Raw genomic sequence first — 15,963 nt, forward strand, 5'->3', positions numbered from 1 at the left:
GAGGGACAAGAACATTAATCACGGGTTTCATTACTGAATCCAGTGTTGTGAGATGTAAAGTTCCCTGTTATGTGTCCGGCTAGGCCGTGTTGTTTGGGGGCTATTGATCGATTAATTATCTATTTGATTGGGCATAACCCTTTTGATTTATTTGTGTGTGGAAATCAGCAGCAGTGAATATTGATAAATTTCTGTAGGTTGGATGACTGAGTGAATCCCTTCCCACGTACTTCCTCATCCAGGTCATCCACACTTGGTCTTCCTGGAATCATTCTTTGACACTTCTCCGGACCCACTCCAATACGAACACATCTTTTGCTCAGATAATAAGTCGGAAGTACAGGTCGGAATCTGCTCACAATACACCAACAGTGATCTGCCCAATGCGTTATAAAGCTATAGTATCGCATCCTTGCTCTTATATTGCTAACATTGCAGTTGTCATCCTTAATCAACTCAATCTACAAGCAAATCTTTAGGGCCTCTTGCTCAAGGACTTACAAGCACTTATGCACCTCTAATTTTTTCAAGCTTCTCCCATTTATTTTTTTTCTACGCCCAATTACTTCTACCAAATGTACATGACTTGCATACACTGTATTTCAACTGCTACTTTGCTGGCATTCTCCAGACCTATCGAAGTCCTTCTGCAGACTCCCGCTTTGCTCTAAACTACCTGTCCCGTACTGATCTTTGGATCAACTGCAATGTTCGTCACCAAGGTATCAATTCCGTCATCCATAACATTCAGATTTAACATGAAACGATGCGGTCTCAATACTGACCCCTACAGAACAGCATTAGTTACCGACAGCAAAACAGAATTGCCCACATTATTCTGACTCTTTCTCCCTTGTCAGTACAAGTTTCTTCCCTGTAATTCCATGAGCTGTGATCCTGTTAAGCAGCCTCACGTGCAGCACCTTAGAAACATAGAAAACCTGCGGCACGTTACAGGCCCTTTGGCTCACAAAGCTATGCCGAACATGTCCTTGCTCTAGAAATGCCAAGGGTTACCTACAGTTCTCTATTTTACTAAGCTCCGTGTACCTACCCAGGAGTCTCTTAAAAGACCCTATCATGTCCGCCTCCACCACCATTGCCAGCAGCCCATTCCAACCACTCACCACTCTCTATGTAAAAAAAACATACCCCTGACATCTCCTCCGTACCTACTTCCAAGCATCTTCAAACCATGCCCTCTCGTGCTAGCACTTTCAGCCCTGGGAAAAAGCCTCTAACTATCCACACGATCAATGTCTCTCATTTTCATGAACACCTTTATCAGGACACCTCTTATCCTCCATCACTCCAAGGAGAAAAGACTGAGTTCACTCAACCTATCCCTATCCAAACAACATCCTCGTAAATCTCCTCAGCACCCTTTCTATGGCTTCCACATCCTTCCTGTAGTTTGGCGACCAGGACTGAGCACAGTACTCCAAATGGGGTCTGACCAAAGTCCTATATAGCTGCAACATTACATCTCGGCTTTTAAACTCAAGCCTGCGGATGATTAAGGCCAACGCACAGTATGGCTTCTTAACCACAGAGTCAACCTACATAGTAGCTTTGAGTGTCCTGTGGACTCCGTCCCCAAGATCCCTCTGTTCCTCCACACTGCCAAGAGGCTTACCATTAATACTATATGCTATCATATTTGACCGAAGCAAATGAAACACATCACACTTCTTTGGGTTGAACTCCATTTGCCGCGTCTCAGCCCAGGTTTGCAGACTATCAATATCCCCCTGCAACCTAACCCAACCTTTGTGTCATCAGCAAATTTACTAACCCGTACCTCCACTTCCTCATCCAGGTCATTTATTAAAGTCACGAAGGGTAGGGGTCCCAGAACCGATCCTTGAGGCAGACCACTGGTCACCGACCTCCATGCAGAATATGACCAGTATACAACCACTCTTTGTCTTCTGTGAGCAAGGCAGCTCTGGATGCACAAAGCAATGTGTCCTTGGATCCCATGCCTCCTTACTTTCTCAATAAGCCTTGCATGGGGTACCTTGTTGAAGATCATCTGAAAATCCAAGCAAACAACATACACTGCCTCTGCTTTATCTACCTTGCCTGTTATTTCCGCAAAGTATTCCAAGAGATTTGTCAGTCAAGATTTCCTTGAAGGAATCCGGCTGACTTTGGCCTACTTCATCATGTTTCCCCAATTACAGTACCCAAAAAACACACTCTTAGCACACTCTAACATCTTCCTGACCACTAAGGTCAGACTGTCCAATAATAATAACTGTCCAACAATAATAACTGTCCAATAATTTTCCTCTTAAATTGTGTAGTGACATTTGCAAATTTCTGGTCCACCAGAACCGTTCCAAAATCTAGTGATTTGTGATAGATCATTACTCATCACTTGAAGAGAAAACTAAGGGGGAACTTCTTCATTCAGAGGCGGGGAGAGTGTGCACCGAGCTGCTGAGCAAGTGCAGGGACGATTGTAATCTTTAAGAGAAGTTTGCTTAGGTCACTGGATGAGAAGCATATGGAGGGCGATGGTCCAGGTGGAAGTTATTGGAACTCGGAAGATTAATGCTTTCGCACGGACTAGACTGGCCGAATGGCATTTTCCTGTGTTGTAGTGTTTTATGACTCTAATGCCTTCACAATCTCTTCAGCTACCTCTTTCTGAACTCTGCGGTGTCTTATCTACCTTCAGGCCTTTCAGCTTCAAAAACACCTCCTCTCCTTGGTAAAAGCATGTATCCTCACTTCTGCCCCAGGTACTGCTGAATGTTTGGCTTTTATGTAATAAATTTAATGACACAACTGTAGTGGGTGACTTCAATCTGCAGGAGGATCGGGAAAGTCAGATTGGCGTGAGATCGCAAAAGAGGGGATGTATTGAATGCTAACGAAATGGCTTTTTAGAGCAGCTGATGGTTGAGCCTACTTGGGGAACTGCTATCTTACATTGGGTGTTGTGTAATAACCCAGATCTTATTAGGCAGGTTAATGTAAAGGAACCATTAGAAGGCAGTGATCATAATATGATTGAATTCCTACTGCAATTTGTGAGGGAGAAGCACAGGTCACATGTGTAATATCTCAATGGAATGAATGTGAATTACAGAGGCATGAGAGAGGTGATTCCCCAGGTGGATTGGAGGATGCTGGTGGAGATGACGCCAGAGCAGAAATGGCTGACGTTTCTGGGAATAGTTCATAATGTACAGGATAGATATGTCCCACAGACGTAGTTCTCAAACAGCGGGGCTGGGCTATCGTGGCCGACAAAGGAAGTTAAGGACTGTATAAAAGCATATAAGGTAGCAAAAGTGAGTAGTAGGTTGGATAAATGGGTAGCTTTTAATATCCAACAACAGGCAAATTTAAAATAAAAGCTATAAGGGGAAAGGTGAAATAAGACAGCAAACTATACAATAATATCAACCAGTTATAAAATATACGAAAGGGAGGCGAGAGTTGATATTGGACCACTGGAAAATGATGTTCATGGGGTACAAATGGGGAAGAGATGGTAGATGAACTTGATAGGTACTTTGCATCCGTCTTGTCTGTGGAAGACACCACCCGTGTGGCAGAGATCCATGGGTGTCAGGGAACAGGAGTGAGTGCCATTGCTTTTACAAAGGAAAACGTGCTAGGCAAACTCAGGTTCTTAAAGTGGATAAGTCACCTGGACCAGATGGATTACATCCCAGAGTCCTGAGAGAGGTTGCTGGAGAGATAACAGATGCATTGGTCATGACACGTCAAGAATCACTTGATTCTGGCATGGTCCCGGAGGACAGGAAGATTGCAAATGCCAATCCACTCTTTGAGAAGGGAGGAAGGCAAAGTAAAACAAATTATAGTCCAGTTAGCCTAACCTCAGTGGCTGGGAAATTGTGGAGTCATGATAACAGATGAGGTTTTGGGGTACTAGGAGACGAATGATATAATGTCAAAGCCAGCATAGGTTCTGTACAGGGAAATCTTGCCTGACAAGTCTGTTACAGATCTTCGAGGAAGTCATAAGCAGGATGGACAAACGAGAGGCAGTGGATATCATTTACTTGGATTTTCAGAAAGCATCTGATAAGGTGTCACACATGAAACTGCTTAACAGGATAAATGTCAGAAGTAATACTGGCATGGATAGAGGAATGGCTGACAGCCAAGAGGCAGCGAGTGGGAATAAAAGGGGCCTTTTTCTGGTTGGCCAGCGGTGATTAGTGGTCTTCAGGGGTCAGTATTCGGACCGCTACTTCTTACATAGTTTGTCAATGACTTGGATAATGGAACTGATGGGGTTGTGTGGCTCAGACTGTGGGAAGAGATTCACCACATCATCTCACCTGGTGACTCATCAGTCAGTTCACACTGTTACGTATTCAGGCAACAATAAATATATGAGATCGGCAAGGGTTTCTTATAACAATCAACACGTTTATTAAACACAGAAAACAAACCCCCCAAAAGTAAACAAACACTACCGTATCCGGAAACAGCTGCTGAGCGGCAGCCCAAACAGTTCGTAAAGTGATATTCCAAAAAACAGTTCTTTAAAGTGATATTGCCAAAAGTTCGATATGCTCACAGTCCATTTAAAAGGAGAGACTTTACAGGACGATTTAGGTTCTCTTTCACGTCGCTTGCTTCGATCCCCGACATCGAACTTCCCACGAAGAATTCACGAAACAGAACGGCTTAAACGCACTGACCTTTCCTTCTCCACTACCTTCAATCCTTTCTGGTAAACCTAGGGATTAACACGAAGATAGTCAACAAAATCCTTCCAAATAAGGATCAAACAAAGGTCGCCCCCGTTTCACCGTAGAAAGCGATTCTCCTCGATCTTTAACTTCCAACTTCGAATCTTCACTCTCCTCTAATTTCGAACTAACAGAATCATAAAGAACCTGTTGGCATTAACCTTTTAAACTTTAGGCATTAAATAAAAACTTCATCCTTCAAGTAAACTGCGTCATCTCTTAAAACACGCAGTGGCATGAAGTCAACCTGGCAAATCCAGCCACGAACTGCCCCTCCTCACAGGGTGGGGTCTACCTTTTATAACCTGTAGAAAAAAACCGTCACATGATCTCTACTGGCGGGAAAATGACATCATTCCACCATCACAAGACCATCACCTCAAGTCCAGTACAGCTTCAACCCCAGTCACATGACAAGGGCTCCACTGTCATGTGTCACGAGTACGTAACACCTCCCTCCAAAAAAACATTTTTGGTCTGACAGGAACAAAAAATTTTTACAATTGCTTACAAGAAAAACAAAGGTATAAATTTTATAACATATACAATACACAACACCAGCGTATAACAGCTTATAAGTCACAATACAGTAGGAGTGTTACAATTGAAAAAAAAAACACTCCATAAAAAAAATTACAGTGTACATTCAACATCGAGATAGACAATCAGCAACCACATTATCTTTACCTTTAATATGAGTCATCACAATATTGTACTCTTGTAACATCAAACTCCAATTTAATAATCTCCTGTTTTTGTTTTTCATCTTACTCAGAAAAACTAACGGATTATGATCAGTGTAAACAATAAGTGGTTTCTGAGTTGTACTAACATATACCTCAAAATATTCCAAAGCTAAAACAAGAGATAACAATTCTTTCTCTATTGTCGAATAATTTCTTTGATGCTTATTAAATTTCTTAGAAAAGTAAGCTACTGGATGATCAACCTCATCACCCTCATTCCTTTGCATTAATACTGCTCCTGCAGCCTCATCACTAGCATCCACAGCCAATGAAAAAGGATTTCCAAAGTCAGGTGCCTTAAGCACAGGTTGTTGACATATCATTGTTTTCAATTTTTCAAATGCTTCTTGACAAGGCACCGTCCATACAAACTTCTCATTCTTCCGCAGACGGTTAGTTAATGGAAGGGCAACATTAGCAAAATTCTTACAAAATTTCCGATAATATCCTACCATTCCCAAAAACCTTCTGAGAGTTTTTTTTCCCCGTTGGAGTGGGAATCTCTAAAATTGCCTGAACTTTTGCCTGAACAGGAGCTACCTTACCTTGACCCACAACATAACCAAGGTAAGTCACAGTGGCATGTCCAAATTCACTCTTTGCTAAATTAATAGTTAAGTTAGCTTTTGAAAGTCTTTCAAACAATTTCTCCATCGCAATAATGTGTGCTTCCCAAGTATCATTTCCTGTCACTAAATCATCAATATAAGCATCAGTATCTTTCAATCCCTGAATCACAAAGTTAATCATCCTCTGGAAAGTACCTGGGGCATTCTTCATCCCAAATGGAAGAACATTATACTCATATAACCCAGATGGAGTTACAAATGCAGAAATCTCTCTACCTCTGTCCGTTAATGGAACACACCAATACCCTTTCAATAAATCAATCTTTGTAAGGAACTTTGCCTTTCCAACTTTATCTACACAATCATCTACTCTAGGAATTGGATATGCATCTGTTTTCGTTACAGCATTCACCTTCGTATAATCCGTACAAAACCTAATACTACCATCTGGCTTTGCCACCATAACACATGGCGAACTCCAATTCGAGTTAGAATGTCTAATGATATTATTCTCTAACATATATTCAATTTCTTTCTCAGCAAGTTCACATTTTTCCATGTTCATCCTATATGGATGTTGTTTAATAGGTTTGGCATCCCCAACATCTACATCATGTGAAGCTATAGTAGACCTTCTCAGAACATCTGGAAACAACTCCCTATATTTAAAAATCAACTCCTTCATCTGTTGTCTCTGCTCTAACTGTAAATGTGCTAATTTTTCATCAATATTTTCCAGAATGGTTGAATTTGGTAACCTAACAGAAACAATGTTGGATTTAGAATGAAAGTCAGATGAATCATCTATCATGTTCCTAGTTAAATCAAACTCATTCTCACTAACCACAACAGTCACAGTATCAGATTGTTTCTCAAAATATGGTTTCAACATATTTATATGGCAAAGTTGTGTTGACCTTCTACGATCTGGAGTTTTTACCACGTAATCCACATCATTGATTTTAGACACAATTTCATAAGGACCATGAAATCTAGCTTGTAAAGGATTTGTCTGCACTGGGAAAAGAACCAACACCTTATCTCCAGGCTTAAACATCCTCATCCTAGCGTCTTTATCATACCAAGTCTTCATTTTCTCCTGAGCCAACTTTAAATTTTCCTTAGCTAAGCTACAAGCTTTATGTAACCTGTCCTTAAATTTCAACACATAGTCCAACAAATTAGTGTGTACCTCCTTATTAATCCACTGTTCTTTCAACAAAGCTAAAGGTCCTCTAACTCTATGCCCAAACACAAGTTCAAATGGACTAAAACCTAAAGATTCCTGTACCGATTCCCTTACTGCAAATAAAAGTAAGTTTATACCCTCATTCCAGTCACTTTCATTTTCCACACAAAATGTCCTAATCATATTCTTGAGGGTAGAATGAAACCTCTCCAAGGCACCCTGCGATTCTGGATGGTATGCAGACGAAGTGATTTGCTTAGCTCCCAATTTATAAACTATCTGTTGAAACAATCCAGACATAAAATTACTGCCTTGATCAGTTTGTATCTCCTTAGGTAATCCAAAATAAGTAAAAAAAAAATTATAAGGGCCTTTGTCACAGTCTTAGCTTTTATATTCCTAAGTGGTGCTGCCTCGGGAAACCTAGAAGAAGTACACATAATAGTCAACAAATACTGATAACCAGTTTTTGTCTTTGGTAATGGACCAACACAATCTACAATAACTTTAGAAAATGGTTCACCAAATGCTGGGATAGGTTGTAATGGAGCTACTGGTGTAACCTGACTTGGTTTACCCACAATTTGACAAGTATGGCACGTTTTACAAAACATCGCCTCATCTTTTCTTAGACCAGGCCAGTAAAAATGTTTTAAAATCTTGTCCACAGTTTTCGTTACCCCTTGATGTCCACCTAAAGGCACACTATGAGCTAAAGTCAAAATCTCATTTCGATAAGCTTTTGGAACAACTACCTGGTAAACAACATTCCAATCCTCACTTGCAGGAATTGTAGGCGATCTCCACTTCCTCATCAACACTCCTTTTTCCAAGTAATATCCTACTGGCACCTTATCAATTTCACTATCTAGTAAAACCTGCTCTTTTAATTTTATAATCTCAGAGTCTTTATTCTGCTCTGCTATCATCTCCTTCCGAGACAAAGATAAATCTTTATAGTCAGACTTACTCCCTGAATCTTGTTCAAACAACGAAGATAAGAAAGTCTCTGACACATCCTCAAAACTCAAATCCTGAGTTGAACAGTCCTGAATAACAACCTCATTGTGCGCATCAATCTTTTTAGCCATAGCTCTAGTCACAACACAGGAAGAATCTGTGTTAGAATTCATCTCTGGTTCCTCTGACTCCATTGTCAAATGCACTTCAGGAAAAACTTGTCCACCTGCCAATTCATTACCTAGCAATAAAGAAATACCCTTCACAGGTAAGCTATGCTGTAATCCTACTTTAACAAATCCAGTAACTAACCCCGACTTTAAATTTACTTTATGTAAATGTACAGGCATAAAATCACTTCCAACACCTCTTATGTAATTTACCTCACCAGTATCAGACTCTTCATTAAACTTCAACACACTGTCTAACATCAATGATTGAAAAGCACCAGTATCCCTAAGGATTTTTATTGGCACCAGAGTAGATCCTTCCTTCAAGGATACAAACCCTTCAGTTACAAAATGATCATATCCCTTTCTAACTTGGTCAGACTCTAACAAGGCCTCATTTGTTTTTATCAAACCCTGTAACTTTACAGGTGCTTCAGTATGTTGCACACAAGCATCTGGAACTGCTTCCTTCTCTTTCTTTTTCAATTTGTAACAGTTAGCTATTACATGGCCCGGCTTCTTACAATAGTTACAAGTAAGACCAAACTGTCTTTCCTTCACAGGCTTTCCTTTCTCATCAACTTTCTCATTAACCTCCGATTTAATTTCAGATTTACCTGGAGTCTCTGTGTTATTTTTCCTCTTAAAAATTCTGCCCTGAGGAAATTTGTTCTTATGGATCAAAACATACTCATCAGCTAATCTAGCACAGTCCTGCAATTTATCAGTATCCTTCTCATTTAAGTAGGTCCTTACTTCAACAGGAATGCTTCTTTTAAATTCCTCCATTAAAATCAGCTCTCTCAATGTATCATAGTCCCCATTTACATTTTTAGAAGAAACCCATCTCTCAAAACACATAGCTTTATCATAGGCAAATTCCACATAAGTTTTTTCCACAGACTTTTTCAAACTTCTGAATCTTTCCCTATATACTTCTGGGACTAACACATATGCGTTTAAAATATGCCTCTTTACAATATCATAATCAAGTGCTTGCGCAGCTGTTAAAGCAGTGTAAACTTGTTGTGCTTTGCCTTTAATTACACCCTGTAACAACACTAACCATTTATCTTTCGGCCACTCTGACATCCGAGCAATAGTTTCAAAATTTTGAAAATACCTTTCCACTTCTGTTTCACTAAATGGAGGGACCAATTTAATTTCTTGACTAGCAACAAACGTTTTTTTAGAATCAGAAGACTGATTTCCAGACCTTAATTCCTCCATTGCATATGCAAATTCTCTCTGCTTTTGTTCCGCCTCCAATTTACACCTCTCCAATTTCATTTGTTCGATTTGCAACTGCATCTCCAGATTACTTATTGGAAACGACTCTAAAATCGATTCATCAAAAACACCCGAATCCACATAGTGTGACGCGATTTTCCTCTGTATTACAGCCTTAGAAGTAGTCTGCAAAATACCTTTAAGTCGCAATCTACTAGCTATCTCAAACACCTCAGTTTTTTTCGCCTTCACCAACACCTCCGCAGCTGGCGAAGCCAGAAACTCATCAATATTCATTGCTGCCGAATACCACAACAAGCCAAACAAAAGAACCGAGTAATCCCCGTTTCCAAAACACCGATATAAAAGTCAGCAAGCATTCAAACTCAAATGATTCGATCCAGACGCAGCCCCCATATTTAATGTTACGTATTCAGGCAACAATAAATATATGAGATCGGCAAGGGTTTCTTATAACAAACAACACGTTTATTAAACACAGAAAACCAACCCCCCAAAAGTAAACAAACACTACCGTAACCGGAAACAGCTGCTGAGCGGCAGCCCAAACAGTTCATAAAGTGATATTCCAAAAACAGTTCTTTAAAGTGGTATTGCCAAAAGTTCGATATGCTCACAGTCCATTTAAAAGGAGAGACTTTACAGGACGATTTAGGTTCTCTTTCACGTCGCTTGCTTCGATCCCCGACGTCGAAATTCCCACGAAGAATTCACGAAACAGAACGGCTTAAAGGCACTGACCTTTCCTTCTCCACTACCTTCAATCCTTTCTAGGTAAACCTAGGGATTAACACGAAGATAGTCAACGAAATCCTTCCAAATAAGGATCGAACAAAGGTCGCCCCCGTTTCACCGTAGAAAGCGATTCTCCTCGATCTTTAACTTCCAACTTCGAATCTTCACTCTCCTCTAATTTCGAACTAACAGAATCATAAAGAACCTGCTGGCAATAACCTTTTAAACTTTAGGCATTAAATAAAAACTTCATCCTTCAACTAAACTGCGTCATCTCTTAAAACACGCAGTGGCATGAAGTCAACCTGGCAAATCCAGCCACGAACTGCCCCTCCTCACAGGGTGGGGTCTACCTTTTATAACCTGTAAAAAAAAACCCGTCACATGATCTCTACTGGCGGGAAAATGACATCATTCCACCATCACAAGACCATCACTTCAAGTCCAGTACAGCTTCAACCCCAGTCACATGACAAGGGCTCCACTGTCATGTGACACGAGTACGTAACAACACAGCAGAGAGGGATTTCACCCGCTCAGATTGTGAGAAGGGATTCACTCAGTTATCTGATCTGCTGGCACACCAGTGAGTTCCACTGGGGAGAGGCCGTCGACCTCTAAATGTGGGAAGGCATTCACACGATCATCTCATCTATTAAAACACCAGCAAGTTCACACCGGTTATACAATGATCGTCTACTCAGACTTTGGGAAGAGATTCACTCAACCGTTTCCACGAATGCTGCATCATTGTGTTCCACTGGGGAGAGGCCGTTCACCTGCTGTGAATATGGGAAGGGATTCACTCAATAATCTAACCTTGTAACACACGACTGGGTTCACATTGGGGAGAAAGTTCCAAGAAGCTGCAGGCTGGATATTAGTCCATCCCCATTGCTGAATGCAATTTCAGGAGTGACTGGGGGAGCCTAGTACAAGAGGGCATGACTTAAGGTTTGCAGGGCGCCCATGCAGAACAGAGATGTGGAGAATTTTTTTTAGTCAGAGGGTGGTGAATCTGTGGCATTTTTTTGCCACGGGCAGCAGTGGAGGCCAAGTGATTGAGTGTGTTTAAGGCAGAGATTGATAGGTATCTGAGTAGTCAGGGCATCAAAGTTTATGGTGAGAAGGCGGGGGAATGGGACTAAAGGGCAGATTGGATCAGCTCATGATGAAATGGTGTAGCAGACTCGATGGGCCAAATGGCCGATTCTGCTCCTGTGTCTTGTGGTCATATGTGATTTTTTTTCTCATGTGCGTTATTCTTCTTCCTCCTTCTGTCCAAGGTAGTGTTAATCTCAGTGGGTTTGAGTGTAAATAGACTTTTCTAAACTTGTCATTTCTGTTCTTACTTAACTTTGTAAATTTTATGATCGAAATGGGACTAAGATATTTTCATTTAAAAAAAGTCAATGTCGGTATTGATGGAAGTGTTTATTGCCTTTGTTGTACTTGTTGATTTTTGAGCTCTGTTCCGCAGATTTTAAAGCCTTGAAATAAATTTTGTCACAGGTTTTCTCAATATTGCACTACTTTCTGTTGTCTTTGCTTGTTGATTTCCCAGATACGTGGTTATCAAGAGTCCCAAAGAAGAGTCTTGGCCCGAAATGTTGATTCCCATCCACAGATGCTGCCTGACCTGCTGAGCTTCTCCAGCACTTTGTGTGAATTTCTCTCGATTTCTTGCACCTGCAAGTCCTCTTGTTTCCCAGATATTATATGTTTAGTGAAATAACAAGCTGGTCGTGGGGTTGTGTGACTCTGTTGGTGAAATATTAAATAAAATCATTAGATAAGAGGTGGCATAGCGTTGGGCAGTGTAGAATCTGTGGGTAGTATTAAGGAACAGCAAATGTACAAAAAATCCCTGATGGGAATTTTATAGTGACCCCAAAACAGTAGTAAATATGTGGTCCACAAATTACAATGAGAGATGGAAAATGAGTGCCAAACGGGCAATGTTACAATAGTCATGGGGATTGTCATGCAGGTGATTAGGAAAATCAGGATGGTGTTGGTTTGAAGAGGAGGAATTCCTAGAATGCCTACAAGATGCTTTTTAGAGCAGCTTGTGATTGAGCCCACTTGGGGATCAGCTATTCTGGATTGGGTGCAGTAACGAACCGGAATTAATTAGGTCACTTGAGTCCAAAGAACACTCAGGGGCAAGTGTTCTTAATCTGATCAAATTCACCCCGATATTAGAGAAGGAGAAACTAAAGTCGATGTGGAATAAAGAGAATTAGAGAGGCATGAGAGAAAAATTGTCAAAATTGATTTGAAAAGAACATGAAACAGAGCAACAATGGCTGGAATTTCTAGAAGCAATTCAGAAGTCACAGAGTGGAAGTGGTATTCTAAAGGTAAGTTGACAAAACCGTGGCTGATAAGGGAAACCGAAGACAACATATAAAACAAAGAGAGGGCACAGAACAAAAATTACTATAAGTTGGAGGATTGTGAAGCTTTTAAAAGCAAACAGAATGCAACTAAAATCATTAAGAAGGAAAAGATGGAATACTTAGGTGAGCTAGCCAGTATTATTAAAGAGGATACTATTTTTATCTTCAGGCATATATAGTGTAAAAGAGAGACAGCAGCGAATATCAAACCAATGGAAAATGATGCTGGAGAGGTATTAATGGGGTGAGGGTGAAAGATGATGGCTGATGAACTGAATAAGTATCGTACATCACTCTTATCTGTAGAAGACACTGGCAGGAATATGGAAGTCCCAGATGTCAGTGGTCAGAATGTGTAAAGTTACATTACTCGGGGGTATGTAGAAGGAAAGGTGGGCAGTAATTTTTTTACTGGAAGGAGAAACCGATATTCATGCCTTCCTGTTGGAGCTCTGCAGGTGGAATATGATGTGTTTCTCTTCAACCCTGAGGCTGTCAAGTTGAACAACTCCAGCCATAGCAATTCTGCCATCATCCCTGCTAGTGTCCCTTTCCAATCAACTTTGGTAAGCTCTTGTCCCGTGCCTCCGTAGTTCCCCTCACCCTACTAATAATGATGCATCTTGTTGTACCTTTCCTCTCTCAAAGTGCAGGGTGAATTGCAACATGTTACGATCACAATGTCCACGTGGTTCCTTTACCATAAGCTCCCTAATCAAATTTGGTTCTTTGGACAACACCCATTCCAGAATTAACATTTTTCAAGAGGGCACAATTACAAGCAATTCTAAAAGCACCTCATTAGTATTTTCCAATTTCCCTCTCTTGAGATCAAGCACCAACCTAATTTTCATAATCTATCTCCACCCATCCCACTGATGGTCGATTCATCTCACTCTCATTGGTGGGGAGATGCTCAGCATCCTTACCAGGATTACCAGCCTCCGGGACAGATACTTTTCCCAAGCAGTAAGGCTGATAAATATCTCTACCCTCTAACCCACCCTTCCACAACACTAAACACCTCTGCTTTATCATTTCCCGTCTGTCATCTTATATGCAGGCATCCAATGCCGAGCGTCACTTTATGAACATACAATCAATTCGTGCACAGTATATAAGCTGTGGATGTCCACAAATCGGTGGTCCTGTTATTGTGGCAAATCACCACCAAGTGGCAGTGTTGTCCACAGAAGGGAGAGGTTTACAACGATAGTGAAGTGGACTGGAAGCTAACTGCAAGTGGGTGAAGTGCCAGACCTGCCCGAAACCACTTTCCTCACCAATAGTCAGGGTCCCAAACAGTCCTTCCATTTGAGGCAACTTTTCAGCATCGTGACTGTTGGGGTCATCCACTGTTTCCGGTTTTCCAGTTGTGGCCTCCTCGACATCAGTGAGACCCGATGTAGTCTCTGCATACTGCACTCTGTCCCGCTGAGTTTCTGCAGATGTTGGAGATGCAGAGTCACAGACACAAAATGTTGGAGGAAGTCAGGAGGTCTGGTAGCTACTATAGAGGGGATGAAGCAAAACAGAGATTTCCTGCCGAGACCCTTCATCAGGACTGGAAGTGCGGAGAAGCCGGAATAAGATGGAGCGGGGAGTGGAAAGTGTCCAAGCTGGTAGATGATAGGTGAAGCCAGATAAGAGTGAAGGTGAGTGAGTGGGGGGGGGGGAGATGAAGTGAGGCGCTGTGAGGTGGCAGGTGGAAAATGCAAAGGGCTGAAAAGGAGGAATCTGATAGGAGAGGAGAGCGGACAATGGGGAAGAAAGTAAAGGGCAACTAGAGGGAGACGATCCGCCGTGGAGAAGAGAGAAGTGAGGAGACATAATGGAAGAGACTGGCGTGTGGGTTGATGAAATGAAAAGGTGGAGATAGAAGTTAAAGATATCGATGCTCATGCTACCCGGAAGTAATATGAGGTGTTGCTCCTCCAACCTGAGAGTGCACTCATCGTGTTAGTTAAACAATGAAACGGAAGGGAGAGTGGATTAATAATTTTCCCCTGGGATCCCTATTAAATCAATCCTCTCTCACCTTAAACCAGTCCTCTCTGTTTGTTGATTCCACAAAAGTGGGGTAAAGGAAAAAAATAAACATAGAAAACCTACAGCATAATACAGGCCCTTCGGCCCACAAAGTTGTGCTGAGCATGTCCCGACATTAGAATTTACGAGGGTTACCCATAGCCCTCTATTTTTCTAAGTTCCATGTACCTATCCAGTAGTCTCTTAAAAGACCCTATCGTAGCCGCCTCCACCACCATTGCCGGCAGCCCATTCCACACACCCACCACTCTTGAGTATAAAACTTACCCCTGACATCTCCTCTGTACCTGCTCCCAAGCACATTAAACCCGTGGCAGCCATTGTAGCCCTGAGGAAAAGCCGCTGACTATCTACAAGATCAATGCCTCTCATCATCTTGTACACCTCTATCAGGTCACCTCTTATCCTCAGTCGCTCCAAGGAGAAAAGGCCGAATTCTCTCAACTGCGCACTTTCTCCGTTTCTGTACACTTATAGTTTGGAACACCTGCATAATGTCGGCCTCATTAGTAAGTCTTCGGAATCTGTTGAATTTATAACAGTGCTAGTGTACAGCAGAGAGTCAACTCAGGCCTGCTAAACCCTACCACTGATTCTGTTCCACGACTCTCCTTTTAAATCCTCCCCTGTTGTTCCCCTCTCGTTCTCCCTGCGAAATGGGTTGCAGTCACCACTTTCTGGGGGAAGAGGTTCCCCTTGAGTTATCTGCAGACTGAAGAAGACGAGCTGACTGCAGTTCTCGCCAACATGTTCTTCGCCCCTCTCATCTCTGGACTGATGAAGAATGACTTTGCTAGTTAACCTCCTTATTCACGACTCATTTCCGTATTATGGGTCATTTTCCCTGCTTCTAAAATTTGTTGAAAACACCCCTGTCCTTTAAAGACTGAAAGCAGAATGGGGAACCACCTGTCGGATGTTCAACGAAGCAGGGTCAGAAACCCGAGGGAAGTCTACACAGGGCAGAGAGTGGGGCTTTGGATTCTGAACGTATGATGAGAAGGGAAGCAGCAGCGGGGCGTGGCAACGAATGACAGAGTAGCAACATTTGGAAGCTGATTGACAGAGAATATAATTTGGTTGTCTGACTGATGGCACAAACAATGACTGTGGTGAGGTGCTCCACTGGTTGAGGAACATGTATGTG

General features: G+C 41.7%; 1 protein-coding gene across 4 annotated transcripts in view; it reads left to right on the forward strand.

Annotated features, from left to right (window-relative positions):
* Nucleotides 1–15,963, forward strand: part of LOC132388098 (NACHT, LRR and PYD domains-containing protein 3-like) — a 218,859-nt gene that overhangs the window by 20,046 nt on the left and 182,850 nt on the right. The window lies entirely within an intron of this gene.

The sequence above is a fragment of the Hypanus sabinus genome, unplaced genomic scaffold (assembly GCF_030144855.1).
Source record: "Hypanus sabinus isolate sHypSab1 unplaced genomic scaffold, sHypSab1.hap1 scaffold_264, whole genome shotgun sequence".
Lineage (NCBI taxonomy): Eukaryota > Metazoa > Chordata > Chondrichthyes > Myliobatiformes > Dasyatidae > Hypanus > Hypanus sabinus.